This window comes from Notamacropus eugenii, chromosome 1 (assembly GCF_028372415.1).
Source record: "Notamacropus eugenii isolate mMacEug1 chromosome 1, mMacEug1.pri_v2, whole genome shotgun sequence".
In the NCBI taxonomy this organism is placed as follows: Eukaryota; Metazoa; Chordata; class Mammalia; order Diprotodontia; family Macropodidae; genus Notamacropus; species Notamacropus eugenii.
Genome location: NC_092872.1, coordinates 498,319,336 through 498,331,801, shown reverse-complemented (window position 1 = coordinate 498,331,801; position 12,466 = coordinate 498,319,336). Strand labels below are relative to the sequence as shown.

The 12,466-nt window shown below is 40.9% G+C and overlaps 1 long non-coding RNA gene across 1 annotated transcript; it reads left to right on the top strand.

Moving 5' to 3' along the window:
* Nucleotides 1-1,290: 1,290 nt before the first annotated feature.
* LOC140527091 (uncharacterized) lies at nucleotides 1,291-5,025 on the top strand. Its single transcript, XR_011974674.1, has 2 exons — nucleotides 1,291-1,686; nucleotides 4,698-5,025. It is a non-coding gene; the product is annotated as an uncharacterized lncRNA (long non-coding RNA).
* Nucleotides 5,026-12,466: the final 7,441 nt, after the last annotated feature.

Genomic DNA, 12,466 nt, shown 5'->3' with positions numbered 1-12,466 from the left:
TCCCTTGAGTCTTGTATTTGGAGCTCTGGTGTTTTAATTAGAAATACTTAAAAGTCCTCTATTTTGCTAAATGTCCATTTCCTCCCCAGTCCCCCAGAAGATTATATTGAATTTTGCTGAGCAGGTGATTGATTCTTAGTTAGGATCTAGGTGATCCTAACTCCTTTGCCTTCCAGTATATCATGTTCCAAGCCCTCTAGTTCTTTAATGTGGAAGGTGCCAAACCCTGTGTTATCCTGAGTGGAGTTTCATAATATTTGAAATGTTTCATTTTGGCTGCTTGTAATACTTCCTCCTTGATCTATGAGCTCTGAAATTTGGCTATGATGTTCCTGGGAGTTTTCATTTCGGGATCTATTTCAGGCAGTGATTGGTAGATTATTTCCATTTCTATTTTGCCCTCTGGTTCTAATGTATCAGGGAAGTTTTCTTTGATAATTTCTTGAAAGATATTGTCCAGTCTGTTTTTTTATTATGGCTTTCAAATAGTCCAATAAGTCTTATATTATCTCTCCTGGATCAATTTTCTAGGTCAGTTATTTTTTCCCATGAGATATTTCACATTTCTTCTCTTCTTTTTTACTTTTTTATTTTGTTTTATCATTTCTTGGTGTCTCATAGAGTCATTAATTTCCAATTGTTCAATTCTAATTTTTAAGAAATTGGTTTCTTCAATGAGTTTTTGTACTTCCATTTCCATTTGTCCAATTCTATTTTCTAGGGAGCTATTTTCCTCAGTAAATATTTGTGTGTCTTTTCCCATTCTGTCAACTATTTTTTCATGATTCTTTTTCATTACTATCATTTTTCTTCTCATTTTTCTTCTACTTCTTTAATTCACTTTTTAAAATTCTTTTTAAGCTCTTCCAGGAATTTTTTTGGGGAATCTGAGACCAAATTACATTTTTCTTTGAGGCCCTACATGTAGCCACTTTGACACCATTGTCCTTCTAAGTTTATGCTTTGAACCTCCTTATCACTATACTTTCTATAATCGAGCTATTTATTTTGCTTATTTTTTTCTGCCTTTTTTTGTGACTTGGTGTTTTCATGTGAGAGTTGGGCTCTAGTCCTGCACTGTCCCAAGTGTTTTGTGCTGGGGCTCTGAGTCTTGCTGCTGGTTTTCACTGGCCTTCAGGGCTCAGCTGCTTGCTTTCTCTGGAGGGTAAACTTCCATTCTGGCTTGTACTAGGTGGAGGAGCAGAACTTCCCTGTTGGTCTCCCCTTGGACTGTTCCAGGGGTGGGGTCTTTCTGCTAGGTTGCTATGGTAAAAGAGTCTTTCTGGTGGCTGGTCCTGGAGGAGGGATCTTGTTGCTGATGGGCCTAAGGGGTGGGGCCCTGCTTCTGGGTTGCTATGGAAACAAGGTCTCTCTGCTGGTAGGCCCCAGGGGGCAGGGTCTCACTCTTGGCCAGCCCCACAGCAAGATTTCATTACTGGTCAACAGTGGGGTCAAGGCCTCACTTATGCTGGGGATGGGGTCACTGGAGTAGGGCCTTTCTTCAGACACAGACTGTTCACTTGCCTAGAGGTCTGCTGGTTTGCAGAAGGGTGGAGCTCACTTGTGGACTGCCCCAGGCTTAGAGCCTTGCTGCAGGCCCCCTGCTGTGAAGTCAGCCACAGCTGTTGCTGCTACTGCTCTTTAACCTTGCTCCCCTCTGTGAGACTGACCTTTCCTGATGTGCAGGTAAGCTGCTTCCATACTCCTAGATCGATTCTGAGGTGTTTTTCTAGCTGTGTGGAGGGGAAATGGGAAGAGCTTTAGAGGATTCCTTCTCTGTTCTGACATCTTGTCACTGGAAGTCCACAGTAACAGTTTCCATGCTAATAAAAGCATAGATTCTTCAATTGATCATATAGTTAGAGCTAGGTCTTTTTTTTTTGAGGCAACAGGGGTTAAGTGACTTGCCCAGGGTCACACAGCTAGTAAGTGTCTGAAGTCAGATTTGAAATCAAGTTCTTCTGATTTCAAGGCCAGTCGTCTATTCATTGCACCACCTAGCTGTCCCCACTCCACACACACACACACACACACACACACACACACACACACACACACACACACACAAAGTCTTTTAGAGATCATCTAGTACAATCCTGGCCCCATCCTCCCCTGTTCATTTTTCAGATGAAGAAACTAAAGCCTGGGAAGTTTGAATGACTAGCATGAATTCGCCTGGGTAACAAGTAGAAAATGGAGGATTTGAATTCAAGGCCTCTAACTCCAAATCCAGCACTCTGTACATTGCTGCCTCTCTATTTATATACACTGATAGGGTAGAAGCCTAATACAGAGAATACCCTCTTTGCTGCTCAAATCATTCTCTGAAAAGGAAGGACAAAAATGGGGATTATGAAGGAATTAGCAATAAGTGGAAATAAAGATGGTCATTTCAAGCCTGCTCTTCTTAAAACCTCCCCACCACTACCATAATACACAAATACCCTTTTATCCTCCTCAGGAAGTTTGGATTTTCCCATTAAATCATCCAGGCCTAGAAGTGTTAGGAACAGCTTTGGTGTAGTAGGAGGTTATATCAGCAGATACAGTTTTGCTAGCTCTAATTTCTATGATTTTGTGATTGTGTTTGCCGAATACAGCAAAACCTGAGAGGCCCCACTAGTCCCTAACTGCTTTTCCCAGGTCAAGATTGTCTTTCACTGCCTCAGTGAGGTCCCAGTCACCTGGATGCTTCCATACACTCTCTCTGGCAGCTTGGGAGGCAGGGCAATGTAATGGAAAGGTGTCCTGTCTGTGGAACCAGAAGGCTTGAATTTGTAATGTGGTTCTGCTGAGTATAATCTTTCTTTGGACCTCAGTTTCCTCAGCTATGAAAAGAGAGAGCTAGACCAGATGCCTCTGCGATCCTTAGCAGTTTTAAATCTATTATTCTATGCCCTGTAAGGTCTTTTCTTGGTCTAAATCCTATTCTGTTATGAACAAAGACAAGTTTAAAAGAGCTCAGGCCACAAGGATAGCAGCCTCTTACCTTCTCTTTTGTTTTTCTGTGAAGTTATTCTGCATATCTGTAGTTCTTTCTCCCTAGTACACCTTGGAGTAGGCACACCCTTATGAAACACATAAATATTCTACCCCAAACAGCACCAATCTTTGGCCAAAAATGGCAGAAGCTAAGTCATATTAGAAAGATTTGGGAAAGGAAAGGAAGTATATTTTGGACATGGATGATGTGGAAATTTATTTTACTTGACTATACATGTTAATTACTAAGGTTTTCTTTTTCTCTTTTCCTTTAAACTAGGATGAGAGGGGAGAATAAATTCTTATTAATTGAAAATAAAATGAATTTTTTTCTAAAAGAAAAAAGAAAGGGCGACAGTAATGGGAAAAGCATTGAACTCAAGTCTGGGAACCTGAGGTCATGTCTTAAGCATTAAGTGTGTTATGAACTTAAGCAAAAGTAAACTTCCCTCTCCAGCTGCTGGTTTCCCTATCTATAAAATGAGGGAGTTGGGTTTGGTGATCAGAAGGGTCCCTTTCCAGCTCTATCTGTGAGCTAGATAATAATCTATCTATCTTCTATAAGAAGGCAGAGGAGTTCAGTGTTAGATTTGGACTCAAAAGACTGGGTTCAATTCTGGTCTCTGTTATTCAGTACCTGCATGACCTTGAGTCAATCACAATACTTCTCTGGACTTCAGTTTCATTATCTGTAAAATGAGGATGTTCATTATCTGTAAAATGAGAATGTTTAACTATGCAACCTCTAAATAATCTTCCAGTTCTAAATCTTTGATCCTAGGATATTACTAGAGTTTGAAGGGTAGAATGATATTCAAAGAAAGCTTACACATATATGAAATTATTAGAGAGAAAATTTCTTGTTGGTTCGGGGGTTTTTCCTCCTATTTTTATTTTCAAAGAGAATGGCTAAAACTTCCTGCAAACTGGAATGATTTGGGGGCAATGCCCCACATAAAGTAGCCACAGTGATTTGAATCCAAAACCCTGAAGAAGTGAAATGCTGATGTCCATTTCTCTGACTGGGGGAAAAGAGTTTGGTCATTTGGATTTTTCTAGATTTTCTAGACTCAGGCACCCCAGAAAGTCTTAGCAAGATTTCCCTAAAAAATACAGCTAGAAAGAAAATAATTTAGGGCCAGATACCCCTCCCTCTTGGGTTTCCCCAGCCCAAGGCTCTGTGTTGAGCTTGCTGGCTAGGCAGTTTAAGGAGCTCTTTGCTAAATTCCCTCGCAATCAGCCTACCTCCTTGTTGACTAAGGATTTGGGGTATAAGCAGGCAGCCATGAATACCATCTCCCTCCCTTCCCCACTGCTTCTCACCACCCCTCCTCCCCTAGCCTCCTGGGGCTCCCAATACAGTTAATATGGAAAGTTTTCCCAACCTGTCAGCACCAGACTTCTCAGCAAGCATTAGAGGCCCCCAGGGACTGGTTACTGATTTGAAGACTTCCCCAAACTTCCCTTTAAAATCAGGACCAGATCGGCTTGGCTGTGGGAGCTCTCCACGGAAGTTTTGCTGACACAGGAAACACTGGCTATAGCTTTGTTTTCATTGTGTTTTATACTCCCTTTTTTTCTAGGTTTGCATCTCCACCTTCATGAAGTATTGTTGGGTTTGTTTATTTGTTTGTTTTACTGTAACGAAGCCACTAACTCACAGGCCTTAGGAGGGAAGTGAATTCTGACACACTCCCAATGATCTTTTTTTTTAGGCACCAAATTTTGGAAGTTTCACTTATCTTTGATTTCTCCATACATTTGTGCACCTATCACTTAGAGCATAATGACCAACACTAAAACCTGGACTCTCACCCTAAGGAAAGAGTTTTATCAGCCTTAAAGTCTATGGACTGCAAATATGTCGGTGAATCCATGAATCAGGGGCCTCTCTTGGACACTTCTACTATAAAAGATCACCTGTTATCTTAAGCAAGACCTTGTGCCTGTGAAGATGGATGCATGAACCTTGGCTACAACTATCAACTGGGGAGAATGAAACGATCTTTTGAGAGAATTCAAATACATTATCATTTACTCCTGGGCACAAATCATTTTATGATGGCAAACTAGGTCACCAAAACAAATGATTAACCTTGAATATAGAAACTGAAGCAGGGCACTAATGAATTTGCTAATCATTCTGCTGTGTTCCCAGTATTAACCAGTACTGGTGGCACTGGAAGATAAGGTCATCAGTGGAAGTTAACACTTTCCTACTCTCTGCCTCCTAGCTTACAGAATCAAAGAGTCCAATAAAGGAGACAAGATCTGATTTTCAGGGGAAGGGAGGAGAGTGTGGGAGAGCAGGGTCACTGTGGGGAACTGCTCCCTGGAGGGCCACTTGGAGCGAATTATTTCACTTCCCACACAACACATCCATCTGTGTTACCTTCCAAACTTCCTGGAAAACCATTTTAAGAAGGTAATTTGTTAAAACCTAAAAATACTCTCTTGTGACTACCACCTTTTCTTCCTCCTCCCTCCCCCCATTACACACTCAAACCCAGCAGGGTATAGCTGTCTCCATTTTGGCCACAGACCAATTAGTCCCCAGAGTCACTTAGTCCTGATACCCTCTATCATATCATACCAAGACCCAATATTTCTCGACATCTTGAACATGGCCCCTCCAATGAAGGAACATTGCTGCCCAAACAAAGCCTGCCCGTGTTCTCCTTCCATGATAGGAAGCCTGGGGGGACACCAACTCTCACCTTCCCTACCACCAGCTTAATTGTTCCCATTACTGGAAATTGTAGACTCGTTCCCTAGACACCATGCCAAGCAGCACTAAGTCCTTTATCTTTCTGATGTGCCAGCCAGAGGCACTGGGAGATAAGTGGAGCTGTGGGAATCATGCAAACTCAGGAACGTGGATATCATTCCAGCATCCAGCTTTTTATTCTTTGCTTTGCCTCCCCTTTCCGTGCTTTTTTTTTTCTTCCTCTTTCTCCTCTCCCCTCCCCCAAGGCCAGTCACATGCCTAGAGGCAGGTTGGTAGAATCACCTCCTTTCCTGGGCAGGTAGCCATGTTCAGACAGGCTTAACCATAGCTTCTTTCTGCCTCCTGCCATTGTTCCCCATCTGCAGTAGATGCCACAGATCTGTGCAGCCAGCAAAGACTTGACCAGCCTTTATTTCAGACCCATCCTGATTTTGAAGTCTCCAGCATTCAGAATCACAAATTCACTAATTTTCAGGACTAGAAAGAGCCTTAGTAAGAATCTAAGATCATATGATCATTGATTTAGAACTAGAAGGAACCTTGGAGGTCATCTTGTCCACCACTACCCTATTTTACAGATGAGGAAACTGAGACACAGGAAGGTAGAGTGATTTGAAGTTTAAAAAGTTAGAAAGATCTTGCCTAACCTTTCATTTTACAGAGGTGAAAACTAAGCCCCAAAGAAGAAAAGTGACAGAGGCACCATTCACCCCAGGTCTCCTGACTCCAAACTCAGTGCTCTTTCTAGTACACCACATTACCTAATCCTATCAACCAACAAATATTTATTAAGCACCGTTGTCATTGTGCAAATCTCATTCTTAAAACATACAAACATTCATAGACCAGTCAAAATACAGGGAGGACCCAGATAATTCAAGACCACTGTTAAACCAAAACACTCGTTTCTAAAAATTCTACTACTTCCTCTATGAAGCCATATATTCATTCTCCCACTGTATGCCTGGTCCTGTAAGGGAATTTATCGAAGTATAAGGCATCCCTGCTCCATCCCCCACCCCAAAAAAATCTAGTTAAGAGTACGAAAAATAAAACATTTTTAAAAGTAAAGCATAAGATGCATAGCCAAGATGGTGAAGAAGGTAGCAATGCAGCTGAACTCCTATCTACTCCTCCTTCCAACAGATCTATAAAATGTACCAGACTAAACCATGGTAAAAAAAAAAAAAAAGTCACAATGAGTCCTTTGTCTGGACTAGGTTAGCTGTGGGAACAGAGAGGTGTATAGATATAGGAGTACTGGATGGGACCAGAAGTACAGGATGAGGCCTCTCCATGGACCAGAGTCCATGGAGATGCTGTGTGCCAGCACAAAAAGAGGACCTAGACCCACTGTAATTGGGACAAGGACCAACTGGCAACTTTGTTGTCCACTACCAAAATGCTGATTCATAGATCCAGAGCAGAGTGAAAATAGGCCCTGCCCCAGTGGAGCATGACAGTGCCATTGCTTTTCCTAGGTAGAGAGGCCCTGGGCATTGTCTGAAGAATATCCCTTTCTCAGGAAAGAAGAAAGTTTAGATGCCACCAGTGGCTCAGACAACAAGCTCAGAGCAGAACCTCACTTTCAACATCTAGCCCAGCCTGAAGAGGAATAACCAAGATAAGAAACCTAGATGAAAGAGGAATCTACAGTTTTGCTACTTTGAACCAACAGAGCTTTCTAGTTGGCTAATAAGGGTAGAGTCAAGCAAAACTCTACATTTGCACAGACCCAAACCCAGGTCAGAAAGACCTCAGACAGGAGAGGCAATGTTCCTTTGAGCTCACTGAAATGTGGCAAGTCCCCAGCCTGTCTCTGAGATCCTGGAATAACAAAATACCTAATGCCTCAAGAAAGCAGTAATAGAAACAATCCAGACCTCTCTAGGAGCCCAGTCCTAACATTAAACGCAAAGTCAGGAAGTAAGTCAGAAGAATGGGCCAAAAAAAAAACCAACCCTCCCATAATGAGCCATTATGATGGCAGGAATGCTCAGGCTACAAAGGCAGAAGAAAATGGCTCTAAAATATCTCTAATTGTTATCTCAGAGTAAAACACAGCTTGGGCATATACTTAATTAGAATTCCTGGGAGAGATAAAACAACAGTTTATAAAAAATTCTAAAATGTTTTACAAATAGAATGAGAATACCTGAGGGGGAAAAGAAATGAGAGTTATGAAAAAAAGAATTAGAAATGGAATGAACACATTGGCATAAGAGGTACAGAATCTTGCTCAAGCAACAAACTCTCTGAAACTTTGAACAGACCAAATAGAAGCCAATGAATTCATGAAGAAACAAGAAGTATTAAAAAAACAAAGTCAAAAGACTGAAAAATACAAGAAAAGGAAAGGTATCCCATAGCAAAAACAACTGACCTAAAAAAAAGATTGATAAAATAAAGATTCAATAGACTCTCTGGATAACAAGAATCCCCCAAAGAGCCTTGATATCCTATTTAAAGAAATCTTTTTTAAAAACTGTCCAGATTTCTTAAAACCAGAGGGCAATATGGAAAGAAAAAAGAATCTGTCACTTTCTGAAGTAAATCCCAAGCTTCCAGATCAAAACAAAAAATAATGGAAGAAGCCAAAAAGAAAGAATTCAAGTAACAAGGAGCTGTAATCACAATCACACATGATTTAGCAGCCACCACTGTAAAGCAGCAATGAACTTGGGATACAATATTCCAGAAGACAAAGGATAAAGGCTTACAGCCAAGAATAACTTACCCAATAAAACTGAGTATAATAGTGGGGAGAGAGGGAGAGATGAACCTTCAATGAAATAGAGAAACTCCAAGAATTCCTTATGAAAAGATCAGAACTATGGTGAAACACTGAAGTTCAAACACAGTAGTGAAAAGAAACATAAAGTATAAATATGAATGAACAATGATAAAGGACTAAACAAATATAAACTGACATTCAAATATGGGAAGACAGTGCATACATCCCCGCTGAACCCTGTCAGTATCAGGGCTCATAAAGGGACTCTAATTAGTCAAGGTTTGGGAGTTGATGATCTTAAGAATGGAAAAAGAGGGGAAGAGGAATATATGATGGGGGAGAAGAAAGAAAGAAAAGGGGGTTAAAGAAAATTTTCTCATATAACAAGAGTTCATAAGTAAAATCTATACAAACAAGGAGAGGGTGGGGGGAGTGGCTGATGCTTGAGCCTCACTCTAAACTGATCAAAAGAAGGAAGAATATATATACACAAAGTTGAGTAAAGAAATACATTTCACTCAACATGGAAATAGGAGGGAAAGGGAAGAAGTGGGGAAGGAGAATTAAAAGGGAGGAAATATTAGTGAGGGATTAGTCCAAAGCAAACAAATTATAAAGATATATAAAAATATTTATAGCTCTTTTTAAGTTGGCAAAAATGGAAATCTGAGGGGGGTACCCTTAAACTGGGGAATGGATGAACAAATTGTGGTGATATAATGAAGGACTATTATGCTGAACTCTCATCAGTGTAATGAGCAACCAGGAACCAGAAGACTAATGATAAAACATACTGCCTACCTCCTGATAGAGAAGTATAGGACTCAGAATGCAAAATGAAACAATTTTTTTTAGTTATGGCCAATGTACAAATTTGTTTTTGTAGATTATACATGTTTATAATGGATTTTTTATGATGCTCTCAATGGGGAAAGGAGTTGGGATAGTAAGGCAGGAAGTGGATTTTGACTGGTCAAAATAAATCATTTTGAGATTAATACATAAAATTAAAAAAGAATTTTGAGACAATAGTAGAAAATAAGTTATTAGGCAGCCCATGATAAGTGTCAAATGAGTGTTAGAGACAAAACTGGTTTTGCTTAGAATAATGGAAAAACTTGCATTAACTGATATAGAGTGAAGAAAACAGAATTAGGAGAGGAACCTAACACAATGACAAGGGTAATAGAAATTAAAACAGTATTCAAATTAGACCAAACATTAACTAACCAAAGATACTAAACACTAAGTAACTGTATAGACCAATCTTGGAAGAGATAAAGTGGGGGCTTCTGGGTACAGAACTTGGTGTATTTCACTGGTTGTGGTTAGTGTCAGTTCTTTTGCTGAAATGTTTTCTTTAGTATAAGGGAAGGTTCATTTGATGCCCTGTCTGATTATTTGTCTTTGCTAAGTCTTCTTTCCAACTAGATTATGAGTTGTCCCAAGACTGAGATTGAGTCCGAAAATCTTTGTCTCCTTCAAAGTAAAAGATCATAGAGATAAAAAGTCACTTGCTTGAGTTCTGAAAGTCCTCCTCTGGCTCAGCTCACTTTGTGATCTGCAACGGTGTCAGAGTTTCCACACTGGCATTTATCCCAGGTTGTCACCTCCTAGTGACATGACCCTCACATGGAATAATGAAGTCAGAGAAAATTAAGGCTTCAGAGATACGGGTCTTTTTCAAGGAGCCAAAGCAAAATAGCATAAAATCATTGAGCCCTAAATTAAACTCTAAACCAAGCTGAAAAATAGATTTAAGAAGGGAGATGGAGTGAGAAATATCTCACTCTAAATAAAGAAGGTGGGGACTATTGGAAGGGGGTGATAAGAGTGAAGGCAGCCCCTTTACATGACTATACCTGGGAAATCCAGGATGATGGGGGAGGGAGGATTTGGGGGTGGAAGTGGAGAAGAGGCACATGATCATCTGATAGGGAGTGACTAACTCTTTGGGAACATTTTCAGGGTATAGGGATGAAGCTTCTCAGCCCGACTTGCTGTAATTTACTGTTTCATCCCGCCCTCTGTCCCCCTTTCCAAGAGATATCTGTGATTTGGGTATTTTTAACTCAATTTATTTCTGGTTTCCCTACAGAGAACAGAGAGCCACAACTGCTTTATATTTAAGGGAATGGGGGAAGGGCACAGAACAAGGTACAATGTGACTGCTTTCATGCAAGGGCACCAGTGAAAATCCCCTCTAGGGCTCTTCCTTAAAAGAAAAAAGAGAGAGACAAAGAGAAAGGAACAGAGATACAGACAGAAACAGAGAGGAAGGGGAACACCAAGATAGAGCAAGGAGAAAGGGAAAAATAAGGAAGATAAGGGAAGGAAGGGCAATAAGGAAAGAGAGAGAAAAAGAGAGGAAAGAGACAGAGACAGAGACAGAGAGACGGGGGGGGGGGGAATTCAAAAAGGGAATGATAAAGAAACAAAAAGAGAGGCACATATTCATAGAGAGAGAGAAAATTCAAAACTCCAAATGTGTCAAAACTACAGGCCCCTGATTCCGAGCCTATTGGCCCTGATCTTGTGGACCAGTGACATTATCATGAAGCCTGGGAAGTTAGAGAGGTAGGGACAGTAATATTAGATAATCCTGAACCCCATTCTCTTTCTCTAGGGCTCAGGGTATCCCAACCCAAGCAAGAAATTACTTCTGATGCTTCTTTTCCACTCTTGCAACAGCAGAGGTGACACTGGAGCAGGTGCCTAAATCAATTTTTTTAATGCAGATTTTCATGTAAATGTAGAAAGAGATTTTCTTGTAAATGTTGAAAAGGATCTGCTGTTGGATTCATTTAAAAAGCTGAAGAGTCAGAAAGGCATCATGATGTGCTAGATAGAGAGCTGTCTTTGGGGCCACCTTGGTTCAAGGTTTGCCTCAGACGTACGCTGGCGCTGGCGATGTGAGTCTGGACAAGTTCTTTAACCTCTCAATGCCCCCAGGTAACTCTTTAAGATGTAGAGAAGATTCTGGTCTGCATTAGTAAAGGGAGTTCCTCACCAAAAGCTCCCAGAACTAATAAAATCATAGGTCAAAAAAAATCCTGAGTCCTTCTGTAAAATGAATGATCTGTCCTCATTTATCTGGTTTGTAAATCCATGTCAGCACTCAGTGCTAGGCAGCAATGGGACAGGCCAAGGATCCAAACAAAGTGGGAGAGAAAGGAACAGAGAACGGTTTGAGAATTAAAAGGGCACAGCCAAAACTTCAAATAGGTTGAGTTTCAGGCAGGGACATAACAGGCTGCTACAGCAGACCTCAGCTGCTTGGGCATCTTGTTAATATTACCCCTAGCTGATACCTCCAATCTGGGCACAGTCCAGGGAACAACTTGGGAAGTAGATTTGGAGGAAAATGTAGTAGCAGCTAAGGGATGAGGCAGGATAGAGAAATTCTGCCCTACCAGAATTAAGGTGTGGAGAATACAAAAAGCCTGGATTCCAAGACATCTGCCTAGTCTCTTAATTTCTTGTCATAACTTTTCCTATGTCTCTATGAAATTCCACTAACTGTCCCCTGAATGTGGCAGGCTTCACCTAAGTAGTCCTCTCTATCTCTATCCAAGGACTTTTATCTTCACTTTCCTTTTCTCTTTTATAAAGTTTCTCTGCTTTAGGCTCTGTTCCACCTTGGGGAGAGCATCTCTCCAAAGAAAAATCCATCCTAATGCTTTGATCTCAGAAATTCTGGCTCTGGAGCCCCCTAGCCTTGCTACCCTGCCCCTCCTCTCCAGTCTATCTTCCCTGCATGAAAGCACAAGAGGGTGTATAGCCCACCATCTGTCATTTATATCTGCTGATACTACACAGTGCTGCTGAGGAACTGAGAGGAAAGGGAATTTGTGGGGGTGATTCAGTAAGAGGGAGTGAGAACCTATGGTGATTGGGAAGGGGGTTAGAAAGAGGCATTGATAACTCCTCTGTCATCAGTACCTCACATCCCTCAATTATACAGGCCTCCAAATCCAAGTGTTAGTCTGGCAAAAAGGTAACCCAGAAAAAAGACATCAGGA